The sequence below is a fragment of the Musca vetustissima genome, unplaced genomic scaffold (assembly GCF_032173495.1).
Source record: "Musca vetustissima isolate MV318-11 ecotype Yass unplaced genomic scaffold, APGP_CSIRO_Mvet_v1 utg12485, whole genome shotgun sequence".
Classification (NCBI taxonomy): Eukaryota; Metazoa; Arthropoda; class Insecta; order Diptera; family Muscidae; genus Musca; species Musca vetustissima.
The window spans coordinates 201,340-216,055 of NW_026884043.1; positions in this window are offsets into that span (position 1 = coordinate 201,340).

Below are 14,716 nucleotides of genomic sequence, written 5' to 3' on the forward strand. Positions count from 1 at the left end.
TGATATACACAACGAGTATGACAAAGTTGATGGCATCGATCATCATGGCTGCTGCTGTTGCTCTTTGAATTTGTGATTTCAATTTTTTTTTATGAAATTTCCAAAGAATGACTAAACATCACGTTTAACTGGTTTGATTTTATTTATTTAGTTTTGTTGTTGATGTTGTTGTTGACTTCTATATCAAAATCATTAATAAAAAAACAAAGAGTTTTTTAAGGTTCGGCTGGCAAGCCAACCAGCAGACAGACTCATTCACTTGGCATCAAAAAGAAAAAAACCAAGCTAAGAAAACAAGAACTGACATTTTGTTGAAATCATTGTAAATTTAGTTCGATTATTAGCATTGTTATTGTTTGAAATGAACTCAAATGAAATACGAAAAATAAACAAGTTTTAATAAGAAATCAAAATAATAGGAAATAAAGAATGCCAATCACAGAAAAAGAGAGAAAAAATAAAACAACAACTACTGCCAATCAAAAATATTTTTTATCTTTTTCTTTGCTATTTTAACACCATTTATTTTGTGTTGTATATACTAAGATTTTTTTCTGTGTATTTCCGTTCCAAAATGTACTTGACATTTAATTTCGCAAATTAGCCTCAAGAAATTACGAAAATCGTAACATATGTGTGTGTGGCAATTTTTATTTCATTACTAAAAAAAATGCAAAGCAAGCCCAAAAAATAGCAGCGGCAGGAAACCACCAAAATAATCAAAAAAAAAAAAAAAACAGCACAACACGCTTGCTGGTGTTTGGCAACATTTAGTGGCCCGTGGGGTTAAAGTTAATTAACCCTTTGACGTCAGACATAATCAAATGGACCAGATTTGTTTTCATAACACATACATAAAAAATAAAAATTTTAAAAAATGTGACAAAAGTGAAACTTAATGAACTAGAAAAAAATAAAAAAATTTGTTCTTAATAAAGCAAATTAAATTGGTTCAATGAAAAAAAAAATATAATTGCTTTAATAATATTTCTTTGGAATTATAGCATTTTATTGCTACATATATTTCTTTTTTTATTTTCAATTTTAATCGTATTAAATATTAACAACCGAAAATGAAAGTGTTTTTGTTTTAGATCTACAAATGAAAGTGTTGAAAATAATGATTGACATTGAGCAAACGAATGCCTATTAAAGTTCATTATAAATAATTTTAGTGGAACAAATTTGGGGATTATTTGGCAATTAGATAGAATAATTCGTTAAAAATTCGTAATATTGAAACAAAAAATATTAAATTCACATTTAAGCCATCAGAAAAAGTGCTTTTGCAAAAAAATATATTTTAATGAAATCTGTATTTTACAACAAATATTTGAAATTTGCAATTTCATTAAAAATTTAGCCATTTAACTAATATACGAAATTCACCACTTGATACTTTTCTCAAAAAAAGCAAATTTCGTTTGAAATTTTTACATCAAGTTTGATAAAAATCATGTAATTTTCGATTTTTAGTATTTTCAAGCCGTGGTGAGTTTTTCAAGAAATTCACCACACCAAAATTTCTTGGGAAAATCGTTAAAAACAAATAATCTTACTAAAAATAAACACAAAATATTCCTAAATTTTCATATTTGTAAATTCCTCGCTGTGGTGAATTTATATTTTTACATCAAAAATTATTTTCAAATGATTTTTTCTTACATTTACTTTCTTTAATTTATGTTTCAATAAAATGAAATGTGGGAAAAGTTCACACTCTTTTCCTCTTTCCCCTCTTTCCAAAATAAGACATGTATGAAAGGGCAATAAATTTATTACGAATTTGTAGACATTTTTTTTCAAGAAACAACAACATGTCCACTTTTTAACACAAGTTTATGTGTGGAGCTGTTATAACTTTTATGAATTTGTTAACAGTTTTATTAAAGTTGATTATGATTATGCACATCCGGCAGTTTATTTGTATATGATGTCATAATGTTAGATAAGGAAAACAATCATTTCTATATTTTGAAATAAATTCTTCAACGACAACATTCAAAAATATGAAAAAATGTTTGTTTTCATACAATTATTATCGAAGATGTATACATTTTATGAAAAAAATTAAATATTCATTAAAAATATCAAAATATTGAATGTTTTGAAAATTCACCACTTGAGAATACTTTGAAAAAAATTATCTTTCCAACAATTTTTAATAGCAAACCTCTTAAAACGCTTCTAATTTTATTTTTTCAGCATTTTTAACCCGTGGTGAGTTTTCTTCGAAATTCTCCACACTTCATTTTTTTGTTGAAAAATATAAATATAGATATATATTTGATTAAATTATTTTCAGAAATTTTTAAATGTTATTGAAAATATTAAAATTTCATAAAAAATGTCAAAATACTCAATGTTTGGAAAATTCACCACTTGAGAAAACTTTGAAAAAAAAATATATTTCCAACAATTTGTAATGCCAAATCTCTTAAAACGTTTATAATTGTAATTTTTCGTCATTTTCAAGCCGTGGTGAGTTTCTTTAGAAATTCACCACACCTATTTTTTTGTGAAAATTATTAAAAAAAAATCATTTTGGAACCATACACAAGAAATATAATTTTCGAGCAACATGATATATGATTCGACAAATATACACATATTGTAATCCAAAAAATTGGCAAGTCACAATTTTTCAAAACCCAATAATGTTCTAAACCAAAAGAATTCTAAAAATAAATCTCAATAAAATAAAAAGGAAGCTACAAGACATGCATTGCATCAAAAAATAATATTTCTTTGTTAAGACACATTAACAAAATATTCTCTCATTGTATACCTCGCCCACAACTCTCTCTCTCTCTCCCTGCAAAATCTATTATTTTCTATTATCATATTGTTTTGAAATGTGAAAATATCTCATCTATAAAAAATGTTTCTAATAATTATTTAGAAGATGAGTCATTTAACAAAAAAAAACAAAAAAAATACCTGCACAATTTTAAGTGAATAAATACTTGGAGAATGAGTGATTGGAGAGAATGAATAGAAGAAGAAAAAATATTTTTTTATATGTTTGCCAAACCTCAAATCAAATAATTGTTATTTTTGCTTACAATGTTGATGCTGATAATGATGGCTGATTTCTCTTCAATTGAGAAGAAAAGAAAACGAAATGAAAACTATTATATTTAATTGTGAAGACAAAAAAACAGAAGAAAAGAAGAGTCAATTAAACAAAAAAAAAAATATGAAGGGTAAGTAAACTTATTTCAAACCACGATCAATGTCCAAACCCGTTGTTTGTTAAATATTGTGGTCATTTACCGCCATTACCTTTAGCACTTGCCCAGTTGCTTCCGTTGTTATTACAAATTGCTATGGGGGCATTTATTACAATGGATGGGGTACAAAGATACCCAGAGAGGGGAGACCAGGGCACACTAAATGTTTTATTGGCCTACAACATCTTTGTTGTATTTTTTTAAGCTGTCAACAACAACAAAACAATTTGTGTCCATTTTTTGTTCCCATCACTAAAAATTTCTAAATAAATAACTTGAACGCACTGCCACCCAAGTTAATGACAATTTTTTGTTGTTGCTTTCACACACACATACACACACTAATACAAGTTAATTTCTTTGGAATTGTAATGTTTCATTTCTCTTGACCACTTTCTCCCAATTCAATGAAAATGGTATTTAATAATCCATTCCCTCCCCATGGCCCTGATGATTGTAATCACTTAATTATTAATTATTGATTTTTTTTTCGAAAATCGAGAAACAAGAAGACATAGCCGCCGCCCATGGCACCATATATTTTGCAATAATTTAGCAGCCACACATGTTATGGCTGATTACAACTAAACTGGTTATCCTTAGCTTAAGGCAAAAAAGAAGAAACAAAACAAAAAATGATTTATTTTTTTAAATAATTCCCATATGCCATGTTACCCTACCCTAGTACAAGCAAGATAAGCCTTTCAAGTGTTCCAGTTTTTGTCGCTTGTATTTTTTTGGTCTTTCATTTTCTTTCCTTCCTTTTTGTGTCTTTTCTTGTTGTCGTCCGTCATAGCTGTTGAAATTGTGCTAAAGAATTCCCGGTAAAGACATTTTAATTAACAAGGCATGAATGAAAATCATATCAACAGTATTTGGACAATAAATAAGGAAGCTAGATTCCCATGGAATGGGTAAGGTGCTAAATGGAAGAGGTGACAATCACCATAAAAGGCTGAGAGAATTTTTCGACCAAATATGCCATTATTTTTTTAGAAGAATGGATAGCAAACATAAAAAGATGGGAAAGAATATTTGAAAAAATAAAAACAGTTTTGGATATAGAACTGTCGAACAGTCAAAATAATTTTCTAAAGGTTCTGAACATAGAAATAATATTTTTCGGTATTTTAAGGAATATTCATTAAAATTTACAACTACTGCAAACACAACCCTCTATGAATTTCCAAAAAATAATTCAGGATGTTAATTTATCTTGTTTAAATATTAAATAAAGAATCTCCATATTACTTTTTTATTTAACATATTTGAAATTTTTAAAGAAATGCAAATTCACCTCATGATTTATACCTAAAAAGTCACAGAAAACTATATATTTTACATAAAATGATAAGAAATTTCAAAATTTTTTGGATTTTGACTAATTTCTTGGTGTGGTGAGTTTCAAAAGAAATTCACCACGGTCACATTTTTACGGAAATGTGTATAATTGTTGATATATAACGTAGGCATAAAAGAAATAATTTTGTCACACATTTTTGATATTTTATGCTATGGTGAATTTCTAATTTTAGAGTTTAATAAAAAAATTTTAATTGAAAGTCAATAAAAATTTAATTTCTATGACTTTAATAAATGGAGAATTTGTTCAATAAGCCTAATATATATAAAAAAATATATAGATTTGTTTTCAAAAACAAAAAACTATTTTAAATTAATTTTTATTAAATGTCTTAGTGGTGAAAAAAATAATTTGGGCATAAAAGTCACAGCAAACTCTTTATTTTGAATAAAATATTAAGAAATTCCAAAAAATTGTGAATTTTTACAAATTTCATGGTGTGGTGAGTTTCAAAAGAAATTCACAACGGTCAGATTTTTCCGGAAATGTGTATAACTTTTTATATATAATCCTGCAGTCATAAAAGAAATAATTTCTCTACCCAATTTTCACACTTTTAGCTATGGTGAATTTCAAATTTTGAACTTAAAACGAAAATAATTAAGTAAAAATGAATTATATGAACAAAATGAATTGAAAATTAGTTAAATAAGATTATTTTTTATTTCTAAGTGATAAAAAAATGATTTGTGTATAAAGGTCACCAACAAAATTATATTTTTAAAGTTACGAAAAGTTATTTTCACCACTCCTTGGTTGCTTTAAGACCTCGAATTTGAGAAAATAATCTATATAAGAATTGTGCAAATGTATTAAATATTCGATTTCAATCAATTTCAAGACGTGGTGAGTTTCTCATAAAATTCACCACACTTCATTTTTTATCGAAAATTGAATTATATGAAATATATAAGCTAAATGGCTTACGAAAAATTTCTGTTATACCTTTTTTTAAAAAAATCTGAACTTTTGGAGTTAAAGCAGAACTCACCACTCATGTGCTGACTTCCACAACTCGAATATTTGAAAATTAGCTATATAGAAATTGTTCAAATGCATTAAATAGTCGATTTCTATTAATTTCGACCCGTGGTGAGTTTCTCACAAAATTCACCACACTTAAATGTTTACGAAAAAATTAATTATATGAGAGATTTAAGCAAAAAGTCATACGAAAAATTACTTTGATGCATTTAGACACACTTTAAGGCATGCAGCATTTTTATTTTCAACGTTAAACTATTTTTTTAATTTTTTCATTATTTAAAAGTGCTTGATTGTTTTAAGATTTCTTACAATATTTTTCATTGGTATGTAAATTACCAATATGAAAAAGTAAATGTTATTAGCTTGATAGAAATATTTCCTCTTCAATTAAATTGTAATAATTTTTAATTTATTTTCCTTATTATTACCGTGCTAAATTTATGTCAATAATAAAAAATGGAGAGAGAAATTTATTACCGTTATTAATAATACTACAGAATACTGTATGTATGTACAATTGCTATGTACACACATGACAGCAGCTTGTTTGCGTGAATTAAAATAGAGTAGGTTAATTTAGCACACAATTACCCACACAACCATTCATGACAACAACACCAAAACAAAAAAAAACATTTTACAAGTGTATTGAAAAACCAGGAATATAAATATGTAAACACACAAATACACATACACCCATACACGTAATGAAAGAATAAATAAATGCCAAAATGTCGCCACACGTAAAAAAGCAGAAAAACTTTCAGTTTACCATCGATATGTTGATAAATTCCAGAAATTCTTTGTTATTTATTCTTTCAATTTTGTTGTATACAACATATTTTTGTGTGTGAGTGTGTGTTTTTTTATTGTATAATACAAGTTCTTCGGTATTCATGTTGCATACATTATAAAAAATTGAAAAAAAGCCTGGCCTGCCGCCACTCCCATGTGTAGAGCTTTCAATAATCTCAGGCGAGTAAAAAAGAAAACTTTTTTTGAATGATGTCAAATTCTTCGATTCGGGTTTTTTAGGTTTTGAGCTCATAGCTTTAAGCAGCAACAACAACAACTACGACTACAAAATTATTTCAAGAAATTATGCTAATTAATAGAAATAACAAAAAATATATCTATTTCTATAACCCTTGAATCGAACTAAAACGAAAGACTTAGGCAACAAACTTGTTTTGTGGCTTTTTCGATTTTTTGGAAGGTTTTTTTCTTCTATTTTTTGGTTACTTATTCAGGTGTTATACCACCACTTTTTCGGAATTCTTTTTTCAATATTACAAAGATCTAAGTAAAGAAGATAGCATGCTATGGCCATTTGGTGGTATTGGTGTTGCAGTTGCAAGCTCAACAGAAGAGGTAAAATACCTGCATACATTCAACATAAAAAAATATGTCGGTCGCTTGAATGGCTTGTTTGTTGGTGTTTCTAATCTGCCTGGCTGACTGGCTGCATGCATGCGGTCGGTTTGTAGGTATTGCATGTTCATGTTATTGTTGTTTTGTTTAACATGTTTCTTTTTCTATTCTTCTACTCCTTATGCTGCTTCTTTATTTTCTTAGTTTCTGTTTTTACCTTTTTTCCACTTGTTGGTGTTGTTGCTATTGCATTTATGTTGTAGACTTTATTTTTCACAACAATAAAATAGCAACAACAACAACAAAAACATTGTACAACACAACACCATAAACCACAATATGCACAACACCACCACCATCAACAACAACAGATGAACGATTCTTTTACTTCTTTTGCTGGCTGACTGGTGTTCAAACACTTGTTGAATTTACAGTATTTTTTTCTTCTTACTCTGGACTTTGTTTGTATGAATGATGAATGTTGTTGGAGTTGTGTTGTCTTGTTGTTGTGCTGCTCTCACTACAATGGGTATGACAAGTGTTGTGTGTTTATTTAACGGTTTGAAACACATCCGAAAAAATAATTTACGAAACCTTCTACTTCCCAGAACATGATTAGGCTAAGTAAATAAATGGTCATGGTGTAGTAGCCCAGCTAGCTAGCTAATTGAAATTGTCGGTAAATATTGTTTATTTGAGAAAATATGTGTAATTTATTGCTCTGTGTGTGAAATGCGAAAACATTTTAAGGTTATTTTAAGGGTACTTTTATAGCCGAGAATTCTAGGAAAATTCTGAGATACTTCCTAATAAAATTTGTAAGGAATTGTAGTTAATAGTTATATTTGATTAGTAAGGGAGGTTTGGAAGGTTTCGGTATTGTTTTGGAGGTAATGAGAGGTACTAATAGCATATTTGGGGAAGTAAGACAGGTACTATGAATGTCATTACTTTTAAGACTTACATGTTGAACAAACTGAAAACCTATCTTTTTTGAAACCTTGTAGTTATAAAAAGTTTCAGAATAAGGAATTTTTAATAAAGAATAATAGATTTGTTTGTTTCTTTTATTTTGAAAGTGGCTTAAATCTATTTAAAGTTTACGAAACATATTACATTACATAGTCTATCATGGTTAAATCAAAACAAAGAAACAAAATAAAAAACACTTAACAATATTTTTAAAACAAATCAAACATTTAAACATCTCAATATAAAAATAAATGGACTTAAACCACTTTCAAAATAAACGACTCATATTAACATTTTATTAATGCTAAAAGTGCTAACTGTCAAAATCGATCTGAGAGCAAAAATTGACACAAAATTAAAAAGAATGAAAAAACGGTGAAGATATCCAATTGAAATCCCAAAAAAATCTGTTTCTAGACATAGTAGAGCTGTTGAGATTAAAAGGGGAATTCCCAATATTTCCAGTTCAAAAAATAAAATAATTTGTTTTCTTTTCGAGTTGCATGAAATTCGAGAAAATGCCGAGTTTGGAGTGTAATATTGAATGCAGATACCTTATAAAATAAATATTGAAAGTCCTGATATAATTCGAGAACATACTGAAAGCGGAGTCCAATTTTAGATACAGATACATTATAAAATAAGTATTGAAATCCCTAAAATATCTACTTCCAGGTACAATAGATCTGTAGAAGATCAGGGAGAAGTCTACAAAATATATGTGAATAAATATTGATAAAGGGCAAGTTGTTGCTTTGCTAATTTTGAATTAGAAACTGAAAAAGAACACACTGCTATGTTCAGAACAATTAGAACAAAATCTTTAGAAAAGAACTGTTTTTGAAATTCAAAATCCTGAAAAGTACAACTATGCCAAATTTCCTCTTTCAAGAATACATCTTCCGAAGAGAGTACCCCAAGAAAGGATGGGTGACTCATAGTTTCTATTTCATATTTCTATTTTTAAGTAGTACTAAAAAGCTGGAATACTGGAATACTGCTGATCAAATTGCCATGAAGGTATCCTTCGAATTATATGAATATAATTTAGACTCAAGCTACAAAAATCCATATAAGTATCTCAGAAAACAATTTGGGAAGGGTGGTAAGAATTGCAGATAGAACACAAAAGTCTATAAAAAGTATAATAAAATTCTGGCAAAGAAAAGTGCAACTATGTCAAATTCCCTCTTTGGAGAGAACACCATTCGAAATGTTCTTTTAATACAGGAAGGATGTTTGAAAAGTTTATGGGTTTTCTTTCTGAATTTTTCCATCCTGATCAAATAGGTCATACGTCTACTGCTCGAAGTTGCACTAGAAATAATCCACATCAAATTTCCATGAATATGTCCATCGACTTTTGAACATACAACAAAGACTTGAGCTGGAAATTTTTAGCTGTTCGAATGACTTGGGTGAAGACTAACAATACAAAATCTTATCTCAGACCAATTGTATAGGGAGCCCTGAAGGTATGGTACGAGAACACATTCGCTAGGGGAATATCTGTCCATATTGGACAGTTGTTTTTGTTTTTCAGGGTCCAAAAATATTATTATTTTTAAATCAATGCCTCGTGTTGATCCCTGAAAAACCTCGCAGCTACCCTATGAAGTTCCGTGATACAGCTCATCTATATAGGCTGTCTGCATTCAGCTCGCCTGTAGATAGTCCCTATAAAGGCTACCTTAAGATCCTATAGAGGCTCCCTTATAGAGGATCCCTTAAGATCCTCTTCAGCTTTCCTATAGAGTTGTGTTCCTAGAGGGGCATCAGCTTGTCTATAGAGGCTGACGTTTATTATAGAATTGAATTTCTTCCAATTTTTGTTTTTAAAAATTCTCCCCATTTTTATTTGTAGAACCATTGGCGCCTGTATACTTTTTGTAAACAGGCGGTCCTTGTTTCTTCTTTTCTAATTTAAAAATAATAGTTTTTGAGAACCTGCAAATATATTTTAGGAAAAAAAATAGGGACAAATAGATATGTTTTTCATAAACATAAAATAAATAAATTCGTTGGGACCCCAAAAAATCAGCATAAAGGGTCAGAGAATATCTTTTGCAGAAGCAGGGATAATGAAATAAATTTTAAGAAACTTAGGGCAATTTTCAAGAATTAGGACATTAAAATTCCTCGAGCGGGTGGGGAAGATCATAAATAGTCCAATATTAACTAACGAACTTTTTGGAAGTAATTCCTCTGAAAACCGATGAAAATTTGTGCAGATAATATGGAAAGGAATTGCAATTTTACGGTATAATTCAAGAGAAAAAACATACATACATTCCTCAGGACTTGAGAACGTCTAAGATGTGTACTATAGGGTAAAACGATGATTGAATCAAAATAATCCAAAAGTTAATATTCAATTTCCAATTCGATTCTCCATTGATCCTCATCATAATTCAAACTTACAAAGAATTTATTCTTAAGTTAAACTTGAAATTTGAACAAATTCAGGTTGTTCTAAAGAACTGTCCTCCTTTCAGGCGGTAAAAATTAAAATGAGATTACTCATTTAAAAATAAGATTTTATGACCTCTCGTAAGGTCAATATTGGATATATCCCTTAAATAGAAATTTATTTTAATTGGTCCCTTCCAATATGCGTAAAAATCGGCTAAGGGCATTATTTTGAAGATATTGTATTTAACAATATTCAACTGCATTTTAATTGAATATTTAATAATTTCCTTCAATTTACTTTTGATTGATTGTAAATAGAATTTTCAACTCAAACTTGTGAAGTTATACAGAAATATACATTTTTTTTTTAAATGCTAAACTAAAGCCTATTCGGAAATAACCTCCCAATCCCAATCAACCCTAAGTGATTTATGGGGTCACATAAATTTCCCATAATAGAGGAACATAGAGTACATTTATACCCAATTGTAAATCGCATTTCGGACTTATTAAACTCTAACTGAGATTTCAAAAAATTCCAATAGAAGCAATTGGAAATATTCCTTTATATCAAAAATAGCTTTTTATGATCTCCCTTCAAGTTTCGAAAGTTGTTCAACAAATTCCGAGCATGTTCAACTACAACTGAAATTTAAAAATATAAACGTTTGGAAATTTTCTTTTAAGACTCAAATCGATTCAATCCCAAACCATTTGTAGAAGGGTAAATACGAAAGCATTAGGACCGATTGTTAATCGAATTTCGAACTTGTTCAACTCAAACGACTATTTGCAAAATGGAGTTGCATTAAATGCAAGTGCTGAGGCTGGTGCAGCTGCGGTTTACTGCTAGTGATGGTGGTGCTGGTAGGTAGTGTTTTTTTTGCGGTTTTAGCCTGCCAATATGGTTGTTGTTTTGCAATCTTCTGAGCGAAACGATTTGATTTATCTATGTGTAACAACAACAACAGCAGCAGCAGAAAGGCAACAACTTCAAAGTAAAGAAATTAAAGCTGTTCGATGTAGTGCTGGTGGTGGTGATGATGGTGTTTTGGGCCCCTTCTCAATATAACACGCTTAAATAGACAATAACTCTCTAAACAACGACAGCATGGCAAAACATCAAGTTAATGACACAATTCGTGCAATTTCTATACAGTTTCCAAAGACACTGGGCTAGTGACTTGTTGGCAAAAATCTCGAATCTCGAATCTCCAACTAAAGCTAATGATTTCTTAGAGAAGGCAGAGGAAAAAAATCTTAAAAAATTTCACAAGAAACCTTTATTTTTTGTTGTAACATGGGTTTTCTCTTTTTTGTAGTTAACAAAAATTTATTGGTTTTGTTGTTGTTGTTTTTTTTTTTTCATTATCCATGGTATCCATTAATTGTGTGTGTGTGTGTGTGAGATTTGGTTATTTGTTTTTTAACACTTTTTTTCCAAGAAATTTAAATATCCTTTTCTTTTGTATGAGGAATTTTGTCTTCTGAGTAATTCATATTTTTGTTTTAATTTAATTAATTTTCTATTTAATTATTTCTTTTAAAAATTAAGACACATACACTTTGGTTTTGATGCCGTGACACTCTCTCACTTTATTCTTGAAGATGAAGTAGCAACCTTTTTTTTATTTCTTTAGTTTTTTTAATTCACTTTAGTTGCTCATTTGAATTTAAATTTTTTCTTTTCTCCTTCTACTTCTTTTTCTTGTTCTTCGTTTATAATTCGTCTTTCAGTTAATATCCGTTTACTGTACCGTACCACACGAAGGCCAAACACTCACTGAAACTGGCTTAAGAAATCTTTCGAGCAACACCTCTACCACCTCGAAGCGGTTTCAAAGTGGTATAGGCAACAACTCCAAGACTGATGAATATAGACAACGAAAATGCCAAAAATACAAAAAAAAATAATAAGACACACTAAGCGACTAAGCCTGTCCAACACTCACACATACACACACACATATACACAAGTCCACACTTTTTGAACCCGTTCATAGCCATAGTGGTAAAGTCGTCACTGGTTTTTGTATGAATAAAAAAAAATACAACAACAACAGACAAATTCACACACACATACAACTCTTCTTGTGACTTCAATAAAAATACGATACACCAATACACTCACATTTAAGCCAACTCTTTGGCAGTTGCTTGCTGGCTGGTTTGTTGAAGATCAGAGGGGGGAGATAAATGGAATGTCTTCTTGTCGACCGGCTAGTTTTGGAAACGGTTCAAAACGTCAAACGCAAAACAAAAACAACAACAAACGAAAAAACTGAAAAAACACACGACAACACAACGGCGTTCCAACGGTAAGTACGTGTTTCTCAAGCAACAGGTAAAGCCAAACTAAAGACGCTTATGCATTATAGCGGCTTAAGATCAGTGTAGTTGCTGCGGCGAATAATGATCTCAACAACGGCGAATTGAGTTGTGTTGTTTGTTGGCTCATTGCTAACAGGTAACACAGAAAGCAGTTATTTGGACAGACATTGGGATTGGGTACTACAAACTGATCAATTGATTGTAAGCGGAGAAAGAAAAATAAAACAACAACAACAACAAGAAACAATCAACACCAGCTACAAGAACAACAACTAGAAGAAATTGTAAAATATGATGTTGTTGTTTTTTTAATCACAATATTAACCTGTGAGCATCATCACGGCATCAGCTGAAAACGAGTTGAGATTTTGGGTTAGTTGTTCTGGTTTTCCATTTCGTTACAAAATTTCCAAAAAAAATAAATAAGGGACGTGTGAATTTTGTGTAAAAATTTTCCCTTTTTCTTTAATGATGATTTTCACTTGTTCTTCATTGATGGAAGATTTATGAGGCAGATAATAATCAGACAGTGGCTCACAAAAAATAAAAAAAATCACAGGCCCTCAAAACAGTCCTAAAAAATTTACAAACCCCCTTAGGACCCTCTCAGGTCCGTGTTTTTTTAGAGAAAAAATTCACAGCCACTAAGGTCCTTGATTTTTTTCTATAGAAAAAAAAATACAGAAAAAAAATCCATTTCGTTACAAAATTTCCAAAAAAATTAAATAAGGGACGTGTGAATTTTGCGTAAGAATTTTCATTTTTCTTTGATGATGATTTTCAATTGTTCTTCATTGAACAAAGATTTATGAGGCAGATAATAGTCGGACAGTGGCTCACAAAAAATAAAAAAATCACAGGCCCTCAAAACAGTCCTAAAAAATTACCAACCCCCTTAGGACCCCCTCAGGTCCGTGTTTTTTTAGAGAAAAAAATTCACAGACAATCAGGTCCGTGTTTTTTTTCTATAGAAAAAAATTCACAGACCCTCAGTGGTCGGTGTTTTTTTCTATAGAAAAAAATTCACAGACCCTCAGTGGTCGGTGTTTTTTTTCTATAGAAAAAAAATTCACAGACCCTCAGTGGTCGGTGTTTTTTTCTATAGAAAAAAATTCACGGACCCTCAGTGGTCGGTGTTTTTTTCTATAGAAAAAAATTCACAGACCCTCAGTGGTCGGTGTTTTTTTCTATAGAAAAAAATTCACAGACCCTCAGTGGTCGGTGTTTTTTTTCTATAGAAAAAAATTCACAGACCCTCAGTGGTCGGTGTTTTTTTCTATAGAAAAAAATTCACAGACCCTCAGTGGTTGGTGTTTTTTTTCTATAGAAAAAAGTTCGCAGTGTTCGGTGTTTTTTCTATAGAAAAAATTCACAGATCCTAAGTGGTCTTTGTTTTTTCTATAGAAAAAAATGCACAGGCCCTCAGAGGTCGGTGCTTTTTTCTCTGTAGAAAAAATTCGCAGACCCCTCAGAGGTCGTTGTTTTGTCTATAAAAACACAAAACCTCTATAGAAAAAATTGTGTTTTTTTCTTTAGAAAAAAGGTGTTTTTTCTTTAGAAAAAATTGTGTTTTTTTTCTTTAGAAAAAAATTCCTAAGTGGTCTTTGTTTTTTCTATAGAAAAAAATGCACAGGCCCTCAGAGGTCGGTGCTTTTTTCTCTGTAGAAAAAATTCGCAGGCCCCTCAGAGGTCGTTGTTTTGTCTTTTTTCTATAGAAAAAATTCACAGAACCTCTGAGGTCGGTGTTTTTTTTTATAGAAAAAAATTCACATGCCCTCAGAGGTCGATGTTTTTCTTCTGTAGAAAAATTGTTTTCTATAGAAATAAATTCACAGACCCTCCATAGAAGAAAATCACAAATCATCGGTTTTCTTTCTATAAAAAAAAACAGATTTTTCCTATATATCAAAACCACCCAGGACTAACTTTCCTCAATAATCCTACAGATTACCCCTAACCTCATTCACTTTGGGCCACTGTAAATGTGTTTCCCTTTTTTTTTGGGATTGTTTCATGAAAAACAAATTGATTTAAGCGCGGTGTTAAT